General features: G+C 35.5%; 1 protein-coding gene and 1 pseudogene across 2 annotated transcripts in view; one reads left to right on the top strand and one right to left on the bottom strand.

Moving 5' to 3' along the window:
- Stpg2 (sperm tail PG-rich repeat containing 2) overlaps window positions 1–26,320 on the top strand; it is a 456,622-nt gene that overhangs the window by 409,289 nt on the left and 21,013 nt on the right. The gene's annotated exons all lie outside the window — the stretch shown is intronic.
- Window positions 9,140–9,841, bottom strand: LOC101843453 (annotated as a pseudogene).

Here is a 26,320-nt window from a genome sequence, read left to right as displayed (position 1 = left end):
ATAGAAATCATCAAATAGGAAAACCAACAAGGTGGTTACATATTAAAGTTAATTCAGTTGTTAAAATCTTAGCTGTAATTTAATCATGAGGACAATCTTTTAAGTTATCGTTTTGTGGTTAATAGAAATGGATTTGGTAAGACAGTTTTTCAAACTAATGCCTTTTTGACATCTAGAATAATTGAAGAGAAAAATATTTAGAAAGTAGAGTATACTTAATAAATATAAATTTATATATAATAAATATAATGAGGTTTTATATATATTATGTTTGAAATGTGAAAAGGTATTTTAAAACTGATATCATACAAAATTCAAATGCTAAAAGGACAAAAAGAGTTGAACTTGAGGTATAGTTTAAATTTGCTTCATTTCCTGTATGTTTGCAAGAGATTCTCATGACATTGCTACTGCTATTTAGACCTAGACATACCCCAGTAAGGAGCCCCATAAATCTTCCTTCTTCATGCTTATTACAATGTGCCTTCTAGGACTCATTTCAGTGTTTTTTAGCAAAAAGAAGTCTAATTAAAAAAACAAATTTACAGCCTTTTGGCCCCAAGCTTATAAATTTAATAAACCAGCAGATTTTTCTACATATCCAAGAAGAGTATAAAGAAATTAAGGCACATTATCTTAGATGACCTAAAATATATACTAAGTTTTATTGTTTACTTCACTCATTATTTTGACAAAATACCTGTCAAAATCAATGTGAGGGGAGTTTACTTTGGCTCACAGTTTGGATAGGGAGGGACAAGTATGGCGACAGGAACTTGAAGTAGCTGTCACACTGTGCCCTCAGTCAACAAGTAGAGAGATGAATGCTGGTGCTACTCCTGGACATAGAACGGTGCTGCCCACACTTAGGACAGATCTTACCACCTGGATAAGTCCACCCTAGAAACTCCCTCCTGTAAATGCTCAGAGATTTTTTTCCCTGAGCCTAGATTCAGTCCTTAACAATCAATATTAACCTCCATGAATTGACGATACCAATACAACATCAGTAGCATGATGCTCTGAGTGTTGCTATTGCCATTCAGATTTGTCGATAAAAAATCCATTAGAATAAATTGTTTTCCAAAGTTCCTTTTAGCCTTAAATTTGTGACTGAGTTCATCTCCAAAGGTAATGTAGATAAATAAAAATTACTGCACAAAGTGGATATTTTAAATAAGGACAGAAATACTTCGTTAGACAGTGTCTGACCTCACAACATGGCACTTACCCCTGGAGTAATTTTATTTCATTATGAATTACATGAAAGGAGGTCTATCAAGGGTGCTCTAAAGAATTTCTCAGAAGCCAGTCCTGAACAACAAAAGAGACTTATTCGGACTAATTTTATGTATGACCTCCACTCCTGTCTACATCCTGTCTTTCATGTTTTTTTGTTAATGATTAATGACATAGTTACTTTTTCAGTAATGCCTTTAATCACTCTAACAGTATTACATACATCAATTTAAGAATAACATAAAGGAAATATTTAACTCAGTATTTTAAATTTAGAAGCCAATAATATTATATACTCATTTTATTAGTTGTATAAAATTAAAAACAACATTCACTAATGTGCTTTGCTAACAGGTTGAATTCATAGGCAATGAACTATGTGAGGGAAGGAGGCATCATAGAACTCAGGCATTAGACAAAGAAAAGAAGATGGCTCCCAAGGTTTTCATTGCTCAGCATTGCCTTAAACTTCCTTACTTGAACTCTACAAACCACAGAATCCATCCTAACTTCCTGTTTTAAATTGCTCCTACAGATTTATTACTCCAGAGCCACTGGTTGACTTTTTATGGGGTGATTATTTTCCATTTGTTTTGTCTTTCAATCCCCTTTCCTACCATTCTGTTCTGAACACCCGTGATTGTGTGTTTGTGTCTTTTCTCATTTACTTGGTATGTGGTCTCTGCAAAGAGGTTGACTTTCTGTGAAAATTAAATTTTATATCTTGCTCAAAATCCTCGAATGCTCTGTCCCAGATGGTTGTATATTTCTGTATATAGGACCCTAAATCTAAAAAGCCAGAAGGATATATGACTTGCTAGTAATATCCATAACTATTAATAATAATGTGACCACATGGATTTACTAAAGTCATGATTTACACACATGTAAATTCTTACAAGTAAGTAATATTTTCATCTCTGAAAGTGTTCTACAGCAAAACAAAACAGATGTGTAGCTCAATTTATAATATTAAGTCCTCATAACATATATTAGTCATTTCTCATTCACTTTTGGGAGATCATGACCCACAAACATTTTTTATTTTGTTCAAGTGTCTGGTTATTTTGTAGTTTGCTTGATTTTATCGAAATGGCTGAAAGATCAATGACTTTTTCTTTAAATGCAAACTCTCTAAGTCTGTTTTCCTTTTATTTAGTAGTGAGACATTTTATCTACTGTATAGGTATGCTAGTATTACATTTCTGAAGAAAAACTTTAGTGGCTTTGTGATACTATGTATAGTTCTGTCTTTGCATTGTTGCCTGGCATGTTACTTCATGAACCTTGGATTTCCTTGATTGAAACATATCTATTACACACTAGTTAGAATACTGCTAGTCAGGAGTCCCTAGATGCTTTCAAGATAAGGGCTGGTTATGAAGACTAGAAGTCTCTGAAAGAATGAAGAAGGGTGGGCTATGATGAGTTATACATCTTTGAACACTTGCAGACTTGTGTAGAGTGGTGTACTCAGTGAAAAAATAGAAGCTTTGTCCTTTCTCCCTTCTCCTCCATCTGGTATACATGTCTGCCATATGGAAATTCTCATGTCTTCTTTTCATATTCTTTATCATAAACCTGTGTTAAGTATTGCCTCTAATTCTACGAGTGGCTCTAATAAATTTACAGACTATAACTAGGGGTCAAGTTAATCCTGATTTGTAGTCATGAAGGCAGAAGTAAAGAAAAAGCCTTGGCTTGCAAATGCCATCAAATTGTGGAGGGGGGATCTTGTGGAACTGAACTTGTGTGATGTCATTTACGGAATTGCTGGGATGTGTGTGAGTTTTCTAGTTTCATAGAAGAGGTCTGATAATGCAGTTAAAAAATAGTGCATTACCTTCTAAATAATTTCATTATGATAAAATACACATAAAATTGAATTTACCACAGCAACCATTTATTTTTAATGATGAGGCTGGAAGCCAGGGTCTTGTCCATAAAGCTAAGCATTCTCTCATTGAGCTCTTGATCTCTGAATGGACCAGTGTAACTTTATTTTTTGTGACAGGGGATCTAGGTTCTTTTTGTTCTCGGCCCTTTGTTCTCTTTCAGTGTCCCGTCTCTTTAGCATTCTCCTATTCTCATCTATGATGACTACTTTAGCTACTGATAAATGCAATATCTATTGATTTGATTCAAATTTTCTTCATGAAGGTACAGACTCTATTGATTTTGGCTAAGTATTCCATCTACAGATTTCCACACGTCTCAAAGACAAAGTTCCTCCTGGATGTGAACTGGCTTCTTTTCCTCTTACATTTTGTTTCTTTCCATTTATCCTGCATTAGTTATTGACTCAGATCACCTAGTATTATAGATTCTCTACTGTTACAATCACTTGAAAAATGTAACACCCCTCCCATACTTTTTCTCCCTTGATTTACATCATAGTCTTATTTTCCACCCAAGTTGCTACAGTGGCTGTCTATGAACTTATGCATTTTCAATCCAATTTCTAAATGTTACCCCTATGAAACATTCCAACTGCTTATTTTATTTTATTCTATACAGTCTTAAAAACCTTGCAAGTCATGTAATGCCACTGCCTACCATATCAGCCCTATCTCAAACACTTTTACACACATGAAAACTGACTTGTAGGTCTCAAAAAATAAGATGCTTTTTACAGCTTTCTTTCTGTGCCAGAGGTAGTATTTTCCTTCTTTGATTTACCTAGGAAACCACATTCATCCATTAATATTCATTTTATCATATTTAAAGATAATCATATAATTAATTGCTTTGTTTTTTCTGTTTATTTTGTACTTACTGCCTATTTATTATGTGATCCTTTAGTACTATATTTAAGACAATGCTGTATTTATACTAGTTAATTGTTATATTTACTATATAACCTGCTTTGTGTATATACTTTATATTAAGCTGGCTTTTTAGACAATTTAATTTTTCTATGAGGTTACTTACTTTATACATATGTAAATTCTATCAAATACTCCAAAAGAGTATGACAGTAAAGTTTACTGTGATTCTGTGATTATAAGTGGATCGGGGTGGGGTGGGGTGGGGTGTTGGGGAGGGTGGGTGGGCAGGAGGGTAACAACTACATTCTGTTTAAGTGGCAGACCACTGAGAGTTTGACCATGTTCCAGTGAATATGTAGATAACAAAACCTGGACTTTCTTCTTTTTTGTTCCTTTTTCTCCTTTCCTTTTAATTTGTTTTTTAGTTTTTGTGGTGGGGAGGTCACTTGGGTGTGTAGTGGACATGAAAGGCATGGGAAATGAGTGTGATGGGATGCATAATGTGAAATTCCTAAATAATCAATAAAAGTATTAAAAAATAAGTGGGCATATTTCCTTTTGTTTCTTGTGATCATTTTATTTTATAGTTGTGAAACTTGTAAGTTATAACTAATATTGCCTTATTTTCATATTAATATTACTGATTTGTCATTTGAATTATCCTACTTTCTATCCTAGGCATTTTTATTCTCTTAACAGTCTTCTTATTTATCAAACAGTATGCTTTTTCTTTAACTCTTATGTTTGGTACTATTTTCCATACTTTTTCTTTCAATGTTCTGTGTCCTCTGATTTTTTAGAGCACGTTTCTTATTAATAGTATATGTTTGATATGTTTAGATACTCTATTTCAGTGTTTTCATTGCAGATTTTAATATTTTATATGATTGTTAGTAGAACTGTGCTTTAATCTACTCTCTTGTGATACATTTCTATGCCTCCCATGTGTATTTGCTATTTTTATTCTTTATATTTCATTTACTAATTGATCAATGAAAGATTTTCCCTTATTATTTCATCTTTACCATTAATTATACATGGTTATATTTATTTTTTAATATATCTCATTGTAGGGCTTAGCTTATCCTTCAGATTTCGAAATGCATCCCTGACATTTTTACAGTCCACATTCAATACCAAGACCACAGAGCAGTTTAGATTTACTTCACTACCTCCTGCTTTCAAGGCTATGATGGTATCTTCTTCAATCCATGTTATTTCCACAACATGCAAGAGATATTTTTCTTTTATACAGCTGATATTTTTTCTGGCTATATAGAATGTAATCTTTTTCACTGCTATTTTCCCTTCTTTGTATCTGGAAACACTTCTCATTCATTGTGAAAAGCTGCCTATAATAGTTCTTATTAATCATGCACTAATTTTAGCTGCTAATAGTATTTTTATCACAAACACAGAAGGGTGTTTTCACTCTGCAAAGTTTTTTGTTTGTTTATTTACAAGTTCTTTAAAAATACGCAGAGCTCAGCATATTTTGTACTGACTTGAATATATTTGATGATGAGTCAGTCATCATTTTTAATGTTACTGTGTTAATGGATTATTTTGGTCCCTTAACTTGTTCAGCCATGATCTTCATTTTATGTATCCTCCTTTCAGTGTGTGATCTTCCAGAATATGTGGATTGATAGCTTAAAGATCCAGAAAATTTTGGTTCATTATTGGTTCACAAATATCTTTGACTAAAAAATCTCTGTTCTCTGTTATTGCCTTCATGTAGTGTCATTAAAACATGCCATAACACTTTGTGTTTCATGCCTCCTGTACTCTATTGTATTCTTTTTCTGTTTTTTCCCTACATTTCTGTTTTCAGTTTTTACTATTTTCTTAGTTCACTCATTCTGTTTTTTTCTCTGTCTAGTTCACTCTTAGCTCCATCAAACTGGATTGTGAATTTTGATAGTGTAATTTTTAAAATTATAAATGTCTACTTGAGGCTTACTTATGAATTCTACTACCTTGTAGAAGTTTTCATTCTTTTCATCAATTTTGTCAGTCTTTACCTTAACTCTTAATAAAATATCGATCTTAGTTATTTTAGTGTTCTTCTTGGATAACTTTAGTGTCTAGGTCACTTGTTCAAATGCTTCCATTATTCACTTCTTGTCTTGATTGATGGTCGTATTTTCCTGCCTCTTTGCATGACTAGTACTTCTGATTGTATGTCAGACTGTGCGTATAAAACAATTGTAAAAGGTTCAATGCTATAACTTATTTGGAGAGGGGGGTTTCCCACAAGAGCCTAACCATTTTGTGCCAATCCAAGACCAGGGAAGATCAATCTAGGCTCAATTTATGTTAGGATAATTCACTTTGGTCTGTCTCTGTTTCTTGGCGTGCCCCCTCAGAGCTAGTGAGTGGAAATCAGAATAACTTTTGTCTCTTCTCCTCTGAAAGAGGATGTGAGATTTTGCTTTGGATTTGGATCCCGTCCAATATCAAACGGATGTCAAATGAGCATGTGATTGGACATTTAGCAGCACTTTGATTCATACACAAACATGATGTGAACAATTTCATTCTGTCTTTCAGCCCCAGCTTTATATTTAATCACTTAGGTTCAGGAATGATCCATTTTATGGCTTTTCTAATATTCACTTGTTTCACTACATCTTTGTAACCTACCTAATAGCCTACTTTCTGTTTATTTCAACAGAAGATTACCTTTTTGTGATCTTGCTCGAATCCTCGGATCTCTCTCTCTCTCTCTCTCTCTCTCTCTCTCTCTCTCTCTCTCTCTCTCTCTCTCTCTCTCTCTCTCTCTCTCTCTCTCTCTCTCTCGTGCTCTTTAAAAAATGATCCATTAGTTATCTAGGTAGATAAAGCTCATTGGGAAGTTGATTTATCCATTCATTTTATATCATCACTCCAGTGTCTTCAGTGTCTTGAGACATAGGCAAATATTGCAAATGACAGTTCTACATTTTATACAGATCAGATGTTCATGAGCAGGGTTTTTCTGGTTGTGCTTTTCAAGTGTGTTTGTAGCATGGTAATAATTTGGGCTATCTCTATCATTGGGCTTATTTGATAATATTATGCTTTGTGGAGAGATACAGGAGGTGAGAACTGGTTGTCTTCATCTGGCTCTACAGATCCTAAAGACTTGAGTCCAGTATCCATGGCATTCTTTCTGTGCTGTCCAGAATGTGAAGTGGACACATGATATGAAAATTTAGTTATCTTCCTGTTGGCCCATAGGTGATTAAAACTTGTTCCTTGTAGTTCCATATGCTTTTAGTAAATTTTATCAATTGAAATATTTTAGATGGCTTGTTGAAGAGGTTTTCCAGTGCTTATTCTCTAATAACAAAGTGTAACTTATTGCCCCAACTGCAACTTTGACCTTCACAAGAGTTAATCAACTTACTCTGCTCTGTAACTCTCTTTTAATCTTTGAATATTCTGCTGAGTGCACTGTTCTTAGTGGCCACTTGGTAGTGTACACAAGTCAGAGTTCTTATTTTCAAAAATTAGCTCTAATTTATATGTGGTACTTGAAATACATCTTTATGTTGCTATTCTATAATTCTGAAATACTAACAATTGCTTTTTCTCCTAAAAGAGGATCTTCCATTTAATCAAAGTGTGACAAAATGTGGTAAACAATGGTGATGCAGTAAATTTGGTTTAGTCTTTAAACACACAAATTGGCAGTTCAGGTTTATATTCATATATGCCTACTAGTAACTTTCTAAATTTAACACCTAAAATAATTTTCAAATTTTCTTCATATTGTATGTCACTTGTCCTCATTAAGCTGGTTTTATTATAACATTTTCTTTGCTATTTGTTAACTTCTCTATGACTTCCTGAACAATGTGTTAATGCAATTTCACCATTCTTTACAGTTTATTTGAGATAAGACACTATAACAATTTCTTGTTTTTTCTGAATATAATTAGAATTAGCAACATCAAATCCTAGTTTTATGTATTAGATTTCTGTAGCTCATAGTGATAAATATGGTTTCATTTTCAAAATAATTAGAAACTTTTTGTTGTGTTTTATAAATTTACATAAGCTTTTAAATTTTTTCTATGACTTGGAATTAATTGGTCAGTTGTTTTGGGATGCATGTGTCTCATATAGTCAGCATTATACTTTGCTGTCTTTTATACTAAAACTCATTTGTATTTTAAATAAAAGATTTTCAATATTTCTTTAGGAAAGGGCTACTTGGCCGATGAAGAATAATGAAATATTAACAAGTGTATCAAGTCAGAGTCTAGGAACTTTCCAAGAAGCTTCCTAATTTCTTCTTATGCAAAAGTTATTCAAATGTGATGTAGATCATTTAAGAAACTACGACATATAGTTCTATTTTTTAATAAAGATAGTATGCATGTCTATGAAATACAGTATGTAATATGCTATAATCTTAATTTTATTTTTATATACTGTGTTGTGTTTGCTAAAGTGCTGACATAATATTTTTTATATTCTCTAAATAAACTTGAACACTTTAGCAGGAACAAAATTATATTTAAGTGAAATTTTAGGTGTTTTATATTCTCTCTAGTGTTAACTTTAGTACTTTTCTTTCTATACTAATACATCATATCACCATCTTTAATCACTTATACTTCTTTCTGTTATTTTAAGTACCACATAAAACGATTAATGTTTATTTACATTTGCCTCCTATAGAATGCATTAAAATTTTATATCATTAATTTTTCCTTCTAACCCCCCTAACTCACTTCTTTTTCATGGTTTAACACACACACACAATCACACACTCACCATCACACAAGCCCTTATTTAATAGCTTACAAATGACACTAATGCCATCTTAAAAGTCCATGTTTCAGCTTCAGTTGCAACAATTCATATTTATCACTCTATTCCACACAATTGTTTTAATTACACACACATACACACACACACACACATATATATACATATATAATGTGTTTTTTAAAATTCATTCCCCTTTGCCCCCTTCTAACTTCTCTCCGATGCCCCCACTATTTCTACTTCTGAAATTAATTTCTTTTTTTTCTGTCTGTGCTTTAATTTTATGAAAAAAAACTAATTTCCAATCTACATTAAACTTAATTGAATACAATGAATAGTTAAGGCCTTATGGTCTCATTTACAAAACATGGTCAGTGTCCTCCTTGAGCGTGTTTCGAAGCCAGGGCATAGGTGTAGACCCTAGCATCCACTGTAAGATGTTCTGTTACCAAAGCGTCAAGTCTAGATAGTAGGTCATTCTTTGGTAAAGAAATAACTTCCACAAATTCTCCATCCCCTGGTTTGGGTTTAGGCCTTATGTTTTCTGCATCGTCTCCATTGATGGTAAATGTCACAACGTGTGTGGTACAGTTTGACAATCCTGGATCCATACACACAGCGGGAGAACATTCAGCAACATCACCTTTGTAGCCAGTTTCTTCCTCCAGCTCCCGAAGAGCGGCTGCTGCTGGGCTTTCCCCATCATCGATGAGCCCTGCTGGAAACTCCAGGCAGTCGCCGCCCATTAGGGGTCAGAACTGCTTCACCAGAACAATGCATTCATAATGAAGAGTTCTTTGTAGCACTGGGATGATTGATACAACGTCAGCAGATTGTCCCTTTTTGGTTGTATTTTTCACTGTTTTAGTTTTAGTTTTACCAGTAGGATCCATGTAAATTGTTTTTCAAGTTTGACCCATTTTCCTTCTGAAATAAGCTCCTCTGAAATAATGTGCTGTTTGGCGTTCTGAGAAGAATCTGTTGATTCTTGGTTCTCCATTTCAACCTAGTTGGTCTCCACAGTCCTCCGAAGGAGTGTTTACTACACTAAGCCGTGGGATGTGGAAGAGATGGAAGAGGAGAGGAAAAACAGAGAGAAGCTGCAGTCTCTGCAGAAGCAGCATAAATTCTTTTTTAATTGTATTTAATATCCACTGAATATACTTAGTGCTGCATATATGTACATGGAGATAGGGCCTTCTCATGGAACGTAGATACCACATCCTGGACAAAACTGATTTCCTCTGGCCCCAGGAGCCATCAACTGCCATTGTCTCCTCAGCTGAAGGTGGGGCTTCATGAGTCATTTCACATCCATGCTGGCATTTTGAATGGCTTGACCTTGTGCAGGTCTTGCATTCCTGTCTCCTGAGAGTTCATGTGTGCTGCTGTACTGCGCTGTCTGAAACACTGTTGCAATGCAGATATCTCCCCTGTCTGACTCTTAATCATTCTTAACACTATAATACCATCAGCACCTTAACACTTCTGTGAAAGGAAGAGCTGCGTATAGACTCAGGAGTGTTAAGAGAAGGACAAGGAATGCAATAAGCCTATGGGTTTATGTTGTTCTAAGAATCATGGTGTCCTATAGCACAGATGATTCCATAATGCTTGAATATTTCTCTTAGGTACGTAATTACACATTGCAGGGCTAAAGTGCACTCCGGGAAAGCAGCATTCTAAATACTGTAAGTTCAGAGATATAGTATGCATCCTAGAAGAAGATGAAGAATATAGAACTGTGACAAATGCTGAAGGGTGGGTGACAACTCAGTGCCGATTCTCCACAGAACACCAAATCCTGTGCCTCTCTACTGTGAAGCAGCACAGACACAGAATTCATGAGATGATTATTTCATTCTAATACGTTTAGCAGAAAATATTGAATTGTATTTAATATTTTCATACTGTTTTATAAAATTTGTTCAAAGGTCAATTAATCCCACTTTTGTAAATTATTGTAAGTTCTAAGCAAATTTATTAAGTGAATGAAATGGAAGACAAAAAAATTTTTTGCTTTGTGTGACATCATGAAGACAGAATTTCTGTCCAGCCTGGTTCTGCCACCCTTCAGCCCCAAATAAACACACAAGAGATTTATAATAATTTATAAACTGTTGGCCAATGGCTCAGGCCTCTTACTGGCTGAATAGGTTTTAATTACTAACCTGTAACTTCTAATCCATGCATTTCTACATGATTTTACCTTACTTAGGACCTTTCAGTGTCCTATCTTCCCAACAGCTACATGGCATCTCTCTCTGGCAGCTTCTCTCTTTCCTCTATCCAGTATTCTTCTCACCTGGTAGCTCTGCATATACTTTCTACCTGGCTCCTGGCCAATCAGTATTTTATTCATCGATCAATAAGAGAAATATATATATATATGTATATATATATATGGATATATATGTATGCATGTATATATGTATATATGACTATCACCCACCAACATCAGATTGAGTTTTGGTGGTGGTATTGTTATGTTGGTGGTTGTAGTGTGTGTGTGTGTGTGTGTGTTTGTGTGTGTTTGTGTGTGTTCGTGTTCATGTAAAAGCCATTTATCAAAGGTGGGTCTCTTCCTGGATTGTTATCCACCTTATTTATTTGAGGCAGGGTTTCTTACTGAACATGAACAGTTTGGCTAAACCAGCTGACTACTAGGCAAGCAAGCCTATCTCTGCATCACCCCCTCCAGAGCTGAGCTTACAGACACAGGCCCCACTATTCACTTTTACATGAGTACTGGGGATCTGAAATTAGAGTCTCATGCTTCCTGCTTGCATAGAACTTTATCTACTGAGTCAACTCCCCAGCAGCTAATAGATCTTTATTTCTCATACTTCCTACATAATTCTGAGTACTTAGATAACTATGGTCCATTGTGATTTGTTTTGTTTCATTGGACATGCTAATTCCCGTATATACTATTATGACTTTGTATAATAATCATTGAATTAAAGCTCATTACATGTGAGTTACTTTCATATATGTGGTAAGCTATGCATTTGTTCCTTCTGCCTAAAGAATTCCCTTTAGTTTTCACTTGGACTGCTGCACCAACTTTTGTCAGCTGTAGCTTGTCTTCAGTTGCTTTTGTCCTATCTTCCTAGGGGAAGGCTCTATAACGTGCATGCCAAATTCAGCGTTTTTCTTCCAGTTCCTTCCTTACTTCTGGTTGTGTTTGCTTCCAGGGCTCACATGAGGATGTCAGTTCCCATATTGTTGCTCACCGAACACTCAAGAGCAGTTGCTCTCCTGGTTTTCTGTTGCTAACATCCGATTTCAAGCAGTCATGATAGATATGGAGTCCCCAGAGCTGGAGTTAACAGGGGTTGTGAGTCACCTGATGTGGGTGCTGGAAACCAAACTTGGGTCCTTTGGAAGATCAGCAAGGGCTGTTAAACGCCAAGCCCTCACTTCAGCCTCTATGCTCACAGTTTATTGTTTCTGTTCCTTTAGCAGCATCTTCTGTTGGCTTCCTATCTGTTTACATGAAAAAACAAATATGTTGAGAAGGAGAAAATGGAACATGTTAAGTCATATCTGGTACATGCAGTAGAATATGTGGTATGTGGTACATGCGGCAGGATACTCTTGTCTCTCCAGGAGTCCTTGCTGCCTTTCTAGATCTTTTTCTCATATTTGTATTTTTCCCTGGTTATTTTCAATGAAGGCTATGTTGTGATGTAATATAGTTTATTATGGCAAAACAATAAAAAACAAAAGGAAGAAATTTGTTTCCCTTTAAAAATGTTACTTTATATATTTTTAGCACCATTCATTTAATATCTTTTACTACATATGGATATTTTGTTATTTAATGTCCTATCTAGACCTAAGGAAGGTAAGTGGGGGGTAGGAAAGCAGCTATCTATAACCCTAGCACCAACAGGATGTCCTCGTTGAGTTATCTGTCACAATTGTCCAAGAAGTCTCACAGCACTGTGTACTATTGCTCTTTTTTGCTGCCCACCACGAGGTGTAATGCAAGCTCCTATTGCTGCAGACACAATGCACTTCAAAAACAGAGGCCAGAGTTTGAATTCCAGTCCTGAGCTGGAATTGATGTTGTGAAAGTCCCCTTCCTGAGGATTAGCTTACATGGTACCAGAATTGCCATGCAACCTTCCAAAGGAGGGAAGCAACCAACAGTCCTACCCAACCATGACATCTATGAACCACAAAAATGACCAGCATGGCATGACATGATAATCCTAAGAGTGCAATAACGGCATAAATACCTTGAAGGTAACCAACAATCTCTATTTGGAGTTCAGATCCACTCAGCAAGAAGAAAACCAAGCCTGGTACTGGATACTGTCATCAAAAGCATTTGTTTTAGTTATACACATTTTAAAATTCCCATAAGAAATTCCATATAAGTAATTTCAATGTTGACTTGGAGTATTATCAGTGATATTAGCTATGAATTTCCTTCTCTTAAAATTTCAGTGTAAGTGGATAAAATAGCACATTCAGATTTTAAGATATTAGGAAACAATTTGGTATTTGGAATAATAATGTTTAGAACTTTAAATAAAGATTAGAGTAATTTTTCTCATATTATTTCCCATGGGTATAATTCAAGTTTTTCTCATTTACCAGCATTATTGGTTTTTGTACCATGTTCTTTGCAAGCCGGTTTCTTTCTTTTTTATCTTTTTTGGTTTTCGAAACAGGATTTCTCCGTATTGTTTTGGAACCTGTCCTGGAACTCCCTCGGTAGACCAAGCTGGTCTCAAACTCACAGAGATCTGCCTGCCTCTGCCTCCCAAGGACTGGGATTAAAGGCATGCGCCACCAATGCCTAGCACCAGTTTATTTCAATGCAGAAAAATAATTTGATGTTAAAATTTGAATCTGTTGAGTAGACTATATACCAAATTTAGTAATATGTAGCAATATACTTGAAGTTAGTATTTCTTTACTGTAAATGTAAGTTGTAACATACATTTTAAAGAAATATCGAAAATAGAGGGAAAATGTATAACTGTGAATATAGTGAAAATATTGATGCATTACATAAGCCCGTGAAAATTATATCACTATTAATTCTACATGCGGAATATCTTAAAATATTTCTTAATGCTTAAACAAAGGGAGATATTTATGTTATTGTACAAACTATAAAAAGTATAAATTACTTCTAAATTTCTATGAAAATGCATATTAACATATAATAAAGAAATATACCAGAGATTTCCAGCATTATTATAAGGGGTTGCATTTTTAAATATAGAATATGGTTTTCCCATTTTCTTTATTTTTTCTGAATAGGTCTTTTTTTAAAGGCAGGTATTATTTAAAATATCAGATTTAGCTATTGCAAACAAATCTAAAAATAATTGTAAATGTAGTACTTGTAAGTCTTTCTTTCTTTGTATATAACTACTTCAGATTTCTGGCTAAACATTTACGTAGTAGAAGTTCTACGTTTTTGAACATGGTTATGTGAGGTTGTGTAAATAATTCTCACTTACTGTTGCAGGTGTTCTGCTAATCATTATGAAAATTAGGTTTAAAAGTGGTAACTTACCATCCTATTGCATTTGAATTGTTCTCCCAGCAAGGAAGTAATATTTAAGTATCTTATTACAAGTTATTACTCTGGCTATAAATCAATGCAAACTAATAGAGTAAATAAAACAGCAATTCTGTCCTTACTTGCTTATGAGAGGCCCTCTTAGGCTTCACTGGGCGGAGAACATGATGGACATGTTTGAGAAAGAGAAATTGAAGAAATGGTTTTGAATTTGCCTTTTGTTAAATTCTTTTTTTTCTCAATAGATGTTTGTATTTAAATTAGAAACAGGAATGCTTCACCTGTCAATCCCAGCTCCCTCTCCCACCCCTCCTCCCTTACCTCTCCACCAGCCCACCCAGGCCCCACCCCATCCCCACATCATTCCCCAGGGAGGGTGAGGCCCTCCTTGGGGGGGATCTCTAAAGTCTGTCATTTCATCCAGGGTAGGACCTAGGCCCTTCCCCATATGTCCAGGCTGAGAGAGCATCCCTCTATTTGGAATGGGCTCCAAAAGATCATTCTTACACCATGGTAAACACTGATCTACTACCCAAGGCTCCAGTGATTTCTGAGCCTTCCTCACTGAGACTACATTCATGGAGTCTGGATCAGTCCCCTGTTGGCTTCTCAGCCATCAGTCTGGGATTCAAGAGCTCCCCTTTATCCGGTCAGCTGTCTTTGTGGGTTTCATCATCATGGTCTTGACCCCTTTGCTCATCACTCCATCTCTGTCACTAGGTTCTTGGAGTTCAGTTCAGTGTTTAGCTGTGGGTATCTGTCTCTGCTTCTATCAGTCACTGGATGAAGGTTCTAGGATGGCATATAAATATCAAAATGTTGAGAATATGCCATTAGTCATTGGATTATATTTGAATTAAGTTCATTCTGTCTTGAATAGTTTTTGATGTTTATTTCTTTATCTATATCTTTGCACTACCCCTAATCTGTTTATATTTTGTCTGCTCTACTATGACTATGTGGTATATATATATATATATATATATATATATATATATATATGTGTGTGTGTGTGTGTGTATGTGTATATATAATATTTGCAATATTATAAGCGATATAGGCTGTGGATTTCCTTCTCTTAAAATTTCACTATTATTTTGTCTGCTCTACTGAGTATATATATTTGTATATGTACACACACACACATATATATGTATATATTTTAAAAATAAGTCCTGATTTTTACATTGTGTATGTGTGTGTGTGTGAGTGTGTGTGTGTGCGCGCGTGCATGCGTGTGCCCACAGTTACCACAGGATATGTGTAGAGATCAGAAAATGACTTGTGAGAGTCTGTTCCTTCTTCCACCAAGTACGATCTGGGGATCAACTTGAGTTGGCAGCAAATCCCTTCACCCACCGAGTCATCTCATCCTTTTCCCCTTCCACATCCACATCTGCCTTGCTCTCAAATCCATGGCCTCTTTTTCTGTAATTGTTTTTACATAACCTGCTCAGTTCATCCAGTGTTGCCTGTGCGCATATGATTGAGTTGCCAGTAATTCTTTGTCCTGAGTGGAAGCCTCATGAGTTTCCCTCTTCCCTGTTAGCATAGTCATTGGTATCTTCATTGTAAAATTTCTAAGTACATTCTAAATAGCATTATCTTTATGCCCCTTTGTTTAAATGATGAGCAGCTTTGTTGTGGCCTTTGACTTTGCTTTGACTACATGTAGCTGAATATTTTTGACACATTCTCAATCTTTCAGGTTGATTTTATGTGCACCATTGTATGTAAAGGGTAAGTAAACCGATATCCCTAGTTTGCCTGCTGTGTGTGTTTGTGAAGGTCCTGACATGTCTGCCTCCTTCTAGGACTTCCTCTCCAGTACTGGACAGCAGCAAGTCCCTTCTCATGTGAAAACATTGCTTTAGAAAAGTTTCTTCTTCCCTTACATAACCGCATTTTTCTTTTCTGCTGCCAGCAGTATGCAAGCACATTCTTATATGTCACATTTTAAAAGTGCTTGGTGGACCCCATTCCCATACACCTCTTCCACTTACTAAGAACTCCAGTCATGAATAATTTGTGCTCTCTCCCTAACTAGTTATTCTTGTTGAGCCTAGGAACATTACACTTTTTGCAATACAGGCAAAGTACTTTACCATGGTGCACAGTAATCACCATGTGACCAGATTGTCTCCTCAGTCCTCAGTCCCCTCTTACCTAATTATTAGCAACATTTAACAGAGTATTTTACAGATACTTCTGTGCTTGACACAAAGTACTATATTTTACTCACACAAACCATTTTTCAATTTCTTTTTCTGATTCTCTCTGATCTTTCAGACTTGTTGAAGAAGCTGAAGTGTCTTCCAGAAGTGGATTATGTTTCACTTCTTTTACTTATGACTGTGGTGAGAGCATTATGACTGTGTTGGTCCCTTGTTTAAATGTTACTCCAGAACTCTGAACTAAATCCAATGTCTGTCTCTGCTTAGTTGAATAATAGGCATTTCAATGTATGAAGTAAGATAAAATCATACTCATTAATTTGTTGTTGCATTTCTTTATTAAATGTGTGGGTGAGGGGGTGTGGAGGCATTCTCTACAGCATGAGTGTGGAGTCATGAGAAGCCCTTGGAGGTGTCAGATGTTGTTTCTACACTGCAGATCCTGGGATTCCATTGTCTGAAGGCTGGGCAGCTGTGCCTTGTCCTACTGAGCTTCTCAACTTAACATAAAATTCTTGATCCCCAAGACCTGTTTTCTACTGTTCATCCAAGTCTCAACAGGCACATGATCCTTCCAGCTTTAGGGAAACACTTTGTAAACAAACTTGACTCCACTCTCTCATCATCTTACAGCTCTACTTTCAAAGGCACCCAGATTTTGAGGTGTTGGCACAGCCTCCACACCTCTGCTGTCATCATCTATTCTTTGAATTATTTGTACGGCTTTATAACCGTTTCTTCTGTGCCTTTTCCTACTACTATTTATTATGACAGCCATGATCAGAAGTGTTCCAAATAAAATGTATGTGTGTGTTGAAACATGGCATTGTACACACTAATATGTATGGTTATCACATGCTAAAAATAATGTCTGAGTTTAAGTAACTGTGCCTCGCTTCAAAACACTCCCCATCTTCACTTCTGACTCCATAGGAGAACTAAAGTAGTCACAGTGGCATAACACATGCACATTGTTTTTGCCTCCATCCCCAGCTCAATTCATTTGCATCTCATTATTTACCATCTCCAACCAGCTCTCTCCACATAAGTGAAACCATCGCAAAGACTGTTTCTCAAAGTGGAAGATTTCTATTCCTGTAAAGTTCCTCAAAGCTCAGGAAAAAAACTTGTGTGGAATACACAAGACAGGGCAGAAATGTGCTACCCTTTCTTACTGTATGAAATTTTAAGTGGAAAGTTTGTATTAATACTGTATATTGTGGTTATTTAATGTAATCGGTGACATTAAAATGTATAGTTATTAAGTGTCCAGGCCAGGTGAAGTGATTGTAATGGGAGACATGGTAAGGACTGTTAACAGTTTCATGTGATCTAGCTTTTATACACTGAGCTGGCAAGCAGTCAGAATTATATATGCTGCCTGCATACATTGTTTCCTGTGTGAATTTTCTTTCACACCTGAGAATAAATAGAAAAAGTGACATTCCCACACTATTTCTTCATTTTCATTTTAAATAATTAAGCAACTCATCTCAAATTTTCTGTGTCAATATTCACAGGAGCTACTTGTGTTTCAAAAGTCAATGGGATTAATCATGGACATTGCTTATATTTTTCCTGTTTGTGACCTTATTTCCTTTAATCACCCTTACCAATGCATGTTACTGATAGGACTGCAAAATTTTTTAGTGCTTATATGGTTATTTGTTTTCCCCCTTTCATGAAATTGTGAACTTTCTCTAAAGTATAACAGCAGAAACACAAACAACTTCTGAAGAAATATTTGGCAGGCAAAATGGATGCCCCACAGAGAGTCTCACCTCTCAGGAATGTGAAATAACAGCTAAGGGTATATTCGTAGGCAGTTATTAGATAAGATGCAAGATTCAGCTACTGCTGGGAGACACATTGTGCTCTGTGGGAACTTCCTTCAAGTTTAGGTTACTCCTGAGAGAATGTGTGGAATTGTACCAATGCCTGCAGTGGCGCAGGGGCCATGACTGTGACTTCCCAACAGATCATTTTATTTTCCAAACCGAGTTCTCTGGCTGCCTTCTAGATTATTCAGCCTGTCTCACTTGGTGACCGTGGCAAGCAGTAATTCTCAGGTTAAAGCTCTTCTGAAACAAAGCTCACATTTTTTGCAGCAGCAGGTAACAGATGACTGAAAAGCAAATCACCATCTTTTGTGACTAGAAGTTATAGTGTAATCCCGAGTTCAGCGTGTGTCTTGGGGGGACGCATGCATGATGATTTTCCCCCAGGCAGCTTTATTTTATTTTTTTTGCCTAGAGTTACAAAAGATGTTCTGTTCAATGTTAAAACTCTAGATTGACCTAGTCAGGAACTATAGTTCTTAAAATTAAAGGAAATGGGAAATTATCTTAGTTACCCTCTTTAAAATACGTAGTTGTAAAAAAAACTCCCTTCCTTACATGTAAGTGGAATCCTTTAGGTGTTGTGCCATTTCATGTTCAAAGTAATAATGTAAACACAGAAAATGAAAGTACCCAATATCTTTGCCTTTATAATATTAACCTAATTTATGAATGCATTTGTCATTTCTGGTTTTCAACATAAAAATGTATATATCCGAAGTCATATGTGAATTCATAAGTCATATTTAATGTGTTCATGATATATAGGAGCACAATGATCACTCCTTTCTCACATCTCATCACAGCAAAACCTGCGGGAAACAATTGTAAACATCTAGGGATTGCAGCTGTTCGTTGCTGAAAGGCTGTTCAACAGCTCAACACAGTGAAGCACTGTAATCTGCATTCCTGTTTGTGTGTATGTGCCTGTGTGTACATGCACGTTTATCAAGGTGGCGTCATGTGGATGTTCTGGGGATTGACCTCAGAATTTTAGCAAGTTATTGGTCCTGCTAAGCTGTTTTACTGCCCCAACACTGCACAGTTTTAAGTTGATCTACTTAGACAGAAGTCAGCAGAGGTGAAATTTTGTGTAGACTTGTTTGTTATTTTTTTAGCCTTTGCCATAAATATCACTTTCTTAAATAATTAATTTATAATGTTTGGTAAAAATAAATGATTTTATTCAATAGAGTTTTTAAAGCATAGTTAATATGTTTATCTGCTTTTATACCATTTTTGATCCAACTTTTAAATTTTCAAACTGAAATGTGTAATATATTCCCCTCACAGAATGAAAGATAGTTTTGCTACATGGAACTCATGGAAAGAGTGGACCACCTTGTTTTGTTCCAGATTTTAGAGGATTCGTCTTGAGTTTCTCTCCTTTTAGTTTTATTTTAGCTGTCCATTTGATATATATTGCCTTTATTGTGCTTAGATATGTTCCTGTTATCACTGATATCTCCAAGACCTTAATCATGAAGGGGTGTTGGATTTTGTCAAAGGGTTTTTCAGCATCTATTGAGATGATCATGTGATTTTTTTTTTCTTTTTCAGTTTGTATATATAGTGACTTACATTGATGGATTTTTGTATGTTGAACCATCCCTGAATCCCTAGGATGAAGCCTACTTTATCATGGTATATGATTTTTTTATGTTTTTTATTTTAATTTTAAATAGCTTGTTCCACACGTCAATCCCAGTTCCCTCTCCCTCCCCTCCTCCTGCACCCCACTACCATCCCCCCCCATCCTCCCACCCTATTGCCAACTCCTTCTGCATAGGGTTGCTCTCTCTGCCTGGACTCTTGGAGAAGTGCCTGGGCCCTACCCTGAGTGAAATGATAGACTCTGGATGTCCCCTATGCGGTATATGATATTTTGAAGTGTTCTTCAATTCAATTTGCCACTATTTTATTGAGTAGTTTTGCATCAATGTTCATGAGGGAGATTAGTCTGTTGTTTCCTATCTTAGTTTTGTATGTCTGTGGTTTGTGTACTAAGATAATAATTGTAACCTTGTAAAAAGAGTTTGGCAATTATCCTTCTGCCTCTATTGTGTGGAACAATTTGAAGAGTATTGGTATGAGCTCTTCTTTGAATTTGTGGTAGGATTCTGCACTGAAATCATCTGGTCCTGGATTTTTTTGATTGGAAGACTTTTGATGGCAGCTTCTATTTATTTAAGGATTATATGTCTATTTAACTTGTTTGTCTGTTCTTGATTTAATTTGGTAAGTGATATCTATCCAGAAAATCATCCATTTTCTTTAAATTTTCCATATTTGGAGAGTACTGGTTTTCAAAGTATGACCTGGTGATTTTTTGGATTTCCCCATTATCTGTTGTTAAGTCTATGTCTCCCTTTTCATTTCTGATTTTTTTATTTGCATGTGCTCTCTCTCTGTTTCTTCCTTTTGGTTAGGTTGGATAAAGTTTTGCCTATCTTGATTACTTTCTGAAAGAATCAACTCTTTGTTTCATTTATTCTTTGTATTGTTTTCTTTGTTTGTACTTTATTGAGTTCATCTCTCAATTTGATTATTTCCTGGCATCTACTCCTCCTGGGTGAGTTTGTTTCTTTTTGTTCTAGAGCTTTCAGGTATTCTGTTAATTCTTTAGTGTGGCTATTCCCCAGTTTCTTCATGTGGGCACTTAGTGCTATGTACTTTCCTCTTAGAACTGCTTTCAGACTGTCCCATAAGTTTGGGTATGTTGTGCCTTCATTTTCATTGAACTCTAGGAAGTCTTTTATTTCTTCCTTTACCCAGGAGTTATGCAGTTGAGCATTGTTCAATTTCCATGAGTTTGTGGAGGTTCTTACAATTTGTGTTGTTGTTGAATTTTAATTTTAAGCCATGGTGATCTGATAGGATACAGGGGGTTATTCCAATTTTTTTGTATCTGTTGAGGTTTGATTTATTGCCAAGTATGTGGTCAGTTTTAGAGAAGGTTCCATGTGGTGCTGAGAAGAAAGTATATTCTCTTGTGTTTGGATGGAATGTTCTATAGATGTCTGTTAAACCCAATTGCATCATAACTTCTTTTAGTTCCTTTGTGTCTTTGTTATGTTTTTGTCTGATGGTCTGTCCAGTAGTGAGAGTGGTGTGTTGAAGGCTCCCACTATAAGCGTGTGAGGCTTGATGTGTGCTTTATGTTTTAGTAATGTTTCTTTTACAGATGTGGGTGCCTTTGTATTTGGGGCATAGATATTCATAATTGAAACTTCATCTTAATGTGTTGTTCCTGTGATTAATATGAAATGTTCTTCTTCATCTCTTTTGACTAATTTTAGTTTGAAATATAATGTGTTAGAAATTAGGATAGCTACATTCCCTTGCTTCTTAGATTCATTTGATTGGGAAAAGATTTAACTCTGAGGTAAATCTGTCTTTGGAGGTGAGATGTGCATCTTGTATGCAGCCGAAGTAGAAAGAATCACACAAGCTGGGAGTCAGAAGCGTGGCCGGCTTACAAAAGAGGAGGTCGTTTTTCCTTTCGCTTCCTTTTATCTCTACCTGTGCTAATTTACTTGTCCCCGCCCTCATGGGCAGATAACTTTGTGGGGTTCATTCCTACAGTATCCATTCTGTTAGCCTGTGTCTTTTTATAGGTGAGTTAAGACCATTTATATTGATTGATATTAATGACCATTGATAGTTAATTGTTGTTTGTTTTGGATTCATATTTGGTGGTGGTGTTGTGTGTATTTCTGTCTTTTGGTAAAGTGAGATTATCTATTGCCTATGTTATTGTGAGTGTAGTTAACTTCCTTGGGTTGGAGCCTTCCTTCCAGAACTTTCTACAGGGCTGGATTTGTGCATGTGTATTCTGTAAATCTGGTTTTATCATGGAATATCTTGCATTCTTCATCCATAGTGATTGAGAGGTTTTTCTGGTATGTATAGTAGTCTGGGCTGGAATATGTGATCTCTTCGTGTTTGTAGAATATCTATCAAGGACCCTCTGGATTTCAGAGTTTCCATGAATGAGTCAGTTGTGATTCTGATAGATCTGTGTTTATATGTTACTTGACCTTTTTCCTTTGCTGCTCTTAATATTTTTCTTTATTCTGTACATTTGGTGTTTTGATTATTTTGTGGTGAGGGGAATTTTTTTTGTGCAGTCTATTTGATGTTTGGTAAGTATCTTGTACTTTCTTAGGCATGCCCTTCTTCAGGTTGGGAAAGTTTTCTTCTATTATTTTGTTGAATATGTTTTTTGTACCTTTGAGCTAGCTTCGTCACCTTCTTGTGTACCTATTATTCTTAGGTTTGGTCTTTTTACAGTGTCTCATATTTTCTGGATATTTTGTGTTAAGAATTTGTTGTATTTAAGATTTTCTTTTATCGATGAATCTATTTCTTCTAGTTTAACATCAGGGCCTGAGATTCTGTCTTCTATCTCTTGTATTCTCTTTGTTATGTTTGCATCTATAATTCCTGATTGTTTATTCAGCTTTGATATTTACAGAATTCCCTCCGTTTGTGTTTCCTTTTTGTTGTTGTTGGCTTTTTTTTTTTTTTTGGTTTTTATGTATCAAGGTTTCTCTGTATTGTTTTGGAGGCTGTGGGTCCAGCCCGGCCTGGAACTCACAGCCTGCCTCTGCCTCCCGAGTGCTGGGATTAAAGGCATGTGCCAACAACACCCGGCTCGTTTGTGTTTTCTTTATTGTCTCTATTTCAGTTTTCAGGTGTTGAACTGTTTACATTGTTTCCTTCATCTGTTTGATTGATTTTTTTCTTGACTTTCCTTGCTTTCTTTAAGATATTTGTTGATTTCTTGCAATTTTTGGTTTGCTTTTTCTTCCATTTCTTTAAGGGATTTTCTCATATCCTCTTTCAGGACCTCTATTATTTTCATGGGATTCTTTTTATGGTCATTCTCTTCTGTTTCATCAGTGATTGGGTGTTTATCACTTGCTCATGTTGATTCCTTAGATACTAGTAGTATCATATAAGTCTTTCTGTTTTTGGATGTGTTCTTATAGTGTTATCTTCCCATCTCTTATTCCAGTGGGTATAGGGTTGGTCTCTCCCTCTCCTGGTGGGCTGATGGTTATGGGTTCAAGGCTGTAACCTCTACTCTTCTCTCTCTCTCTCTCTCTCTCTCTCTCTCTCTCTCTCTCTCTCTCTCTCTCTCTGAAGGTAGAGGGAAAAAACCAGAAATGGTGAACAATGTTGCTGGTTGCTTTTATCTGCCTTCAGGTACTTTTGTTGAGTTCAGTTGCAGGAAGGTCCTGTATCTGCAGGTCAGGGGACTCAAAGAAGGTAGGGTGAGCTAGTAGAGTCCCTGGGACTCACCTTTCTACTGGAGGTTGAAAGGGCAAGCCTGGAATGGCGGCTGATGATGCTGGCTGTTTTTTTCTGCCTCCACATCTCTCTGTAGGGATCTAAGGCAGAAAGGGTCTGGCAGCTTAAGACTGTGTTTCTAATGATCAGAGAAACTGACTTTTTAAAACCATTTCCAGGACCTTGTCTTTTAAAAAGATAAAAGGCCGAGAAGCAGATCTTTAGGTAGAACATGATGCATTTTGGAGTGAAGCATTTGAGAGTGATGATTGTAGGGAGTAAGCATTGTAGTTGTTGTCAACTCTAGCTATTGAGCTAGAAGGTACAAGTGTCATGTTCCTTCTCATGACCCAGAGGAGAAAAGTACATTAGTTAATCATGAATTTTAAAATCCAAAGTCTTAATTTTGCATTTTCACACTCAGATATTCATAAATTTAGTAATTTTCTTACTCTCACAGACTTTAAGAAGACATGAAATTTTAGAAAATGTTGACATAAATATTTTATTCACAAACAAATACCTTAGAGCCTTGTAAACATTCATCTTGGGATATAAGTATTTCTTTAGTCTTTGTTAGTTATACATGAAATCCATGAAAGGTTTTGTTTATAATTTAGCCATAGGATCCATCTTTAAGATTATATGTTGCAAAATAAAGCAAGCATATTAGTGGTCATTTCTTATATTCTAATCTTTTATAGATAATTTTTGTTTCTAACTAGACTGTAAGGACTGTGGTCGATAGCACTTCACATAGATGCCTGATACAGATGCCTTGCTTCCTAGAAAATTCATTCCCATGGCAGTATATTTAGTCACCTCTTTAAAGAAATTGCAAAAGCAATCTTCATGACTATTGGACATATTTCCATTCAGACTATGTGATGACTTTCATTTCATCTGTATTTCTTGGCCATGTTCCTTACTCACAATCTAATAATTTTGCATTAGTATACCAGGGTTTGCATATCCTGACCCAGTCAACAAAAGTCTAAACTTTTTAACCTATTGCTTGTTTTTTTTCATTTTCCCCAATTCTATTTGTAGTATAATCATGTAACAGATGGGTCTCCTTTTAATAGGTTTTAAAAATCACTTTATTATTAATATACTTTCATTTCATATAATATGCATACTGTATGAATGTAAAATGAATTCTTGAACTCATTTACATGTAATTTATTTTAAACTTGAATGCTTCTCTTGGGGAGTCATCTGGTTATTCTGTTGTACTTTGCCATTAGTACTGAAAGATGATGTTTCAGTTTTTAAAATGTAAGTAAAATTAGAGCCTTTGATTATGCCAATGTATAATAAAGATTGTATAATTAAGGATTTGATACTTAAAACATTAAAACCATCAAAGTAAAACCTTATACTTTTAACATTTTAACTTAAGAAATGAAAAATCTAATACAGTTGCCATGAAAACCAAGAAGTAGTAATCATGTTAAGTTATGAATATAATCAGTGGACCTGGCTTATCTTCTCCACCTGTAATAATGTCAAAGCTTTGTCTGATTATGGCTTTCCGGCAGATGGGTGGATTCAGTGGGTAGGCAGGCCTCATGACCTTTTTCACGTACTGGAGATAACTTAGTCATTTTCCACTTCTCAGCTACAGTATTTCGTTTGAATGCTGTGAACTTTTAAAAAATGTCACTAAAATGTTAACTATTTTTTTCCTTTACACATTTGTGAATTTTGACTACACTAGCATTAGTACCAAAAAGTCTACTTCAAATATCTTTAACAAAAACTGTAGTTATTTCTGAACTTATAGAAATCACATTTCCTAGTTGAATGCATAATTTACTACATCTGAAAAGATATGGAAAGTGATCACCGGGTTTAGTTTCTTTTATTAACTAATTTCACACGTCTATTTTAATCAATTCATTTTATCCTACCATTGTTTTTTGCTTATTTAGTTTTCTGAGGGAGGGAGATTAAAGGGTTAGGGGATGGGTGTCACATGATGTAGGTACTAGGAATCCAACCTGTGTTCATTGGTAGGGCAGGAAATTCTCTTAAGCAACAAGTCATGACTGCTGCCTTATTCTAACATTGTTACTATGTTTGGATCCACTTTAGATTATTTAACTAAGCCCCAGGAAGTTATGAATAATACACATAAACTATGTTTACAAATACAAGAATTCCCAAAAAAGAAAAAAACAGTCAATTTAGCTATCTAAAATGGTAAAACTTATGCGTGAAAAATCATGACAGTTAATATTTAGACCTAAATCAGGTTTTGCATTTTCCATGCATTCTGTGATCTTTGCTATGAAACAGTCCCAAACAACAAATTCATAATGAACAATATTTGGGAAATAACTGGATATTACTAACCACAACCGAAGAGGTATGTCCTAGCATCTGTCAGCAACCCACTGAGAAAGACTGCACAGACTCCCAGGAGGTTTAATCCTAGACACAGATTCTGATGGCCTTGGTGCTACAAGTTGGATATGGCTAGTATTTTGCAAGAAGTTTCCAAGTATAAAGCCCGTTTAAGTCAGAGGTATGCAGAAAAAGTTTATTGCCTTGTGATTTAATAATAAATAGATTTTAGGGATTATTTTTGAAACCCTAGAGTCATGTAAATAAATAAAAACACTATTTTTATTTTTATTTTTTAGCTTATTTTTCATCCCTAATCAGTGAGGTTGACATAACAAGAACAACAAG

The sequence above is a fragment of the Mesocricetus auratus genome, unplaced genomic scaffold (genome assembly GCF_017639785.1).
Source record: "Mesocricetus auratus isolate SY011 unplaced genomic scaffold, BCM_Maur_2.0 Super-Scaffold_100009, whole genome shotgun sequence".
In the NCBI taxonomy this organism is placed as follows: Eukaryota; Metazoa; Chordata; class Mammalia; order Rodentia; family Cricetidae; genus Mesocricetus; species Mesocricetus auratus.
Note: the sequence above shows the minus strand (reverse complement) of the source record. Positions and strands in the feature narration are given on the sequence as shown.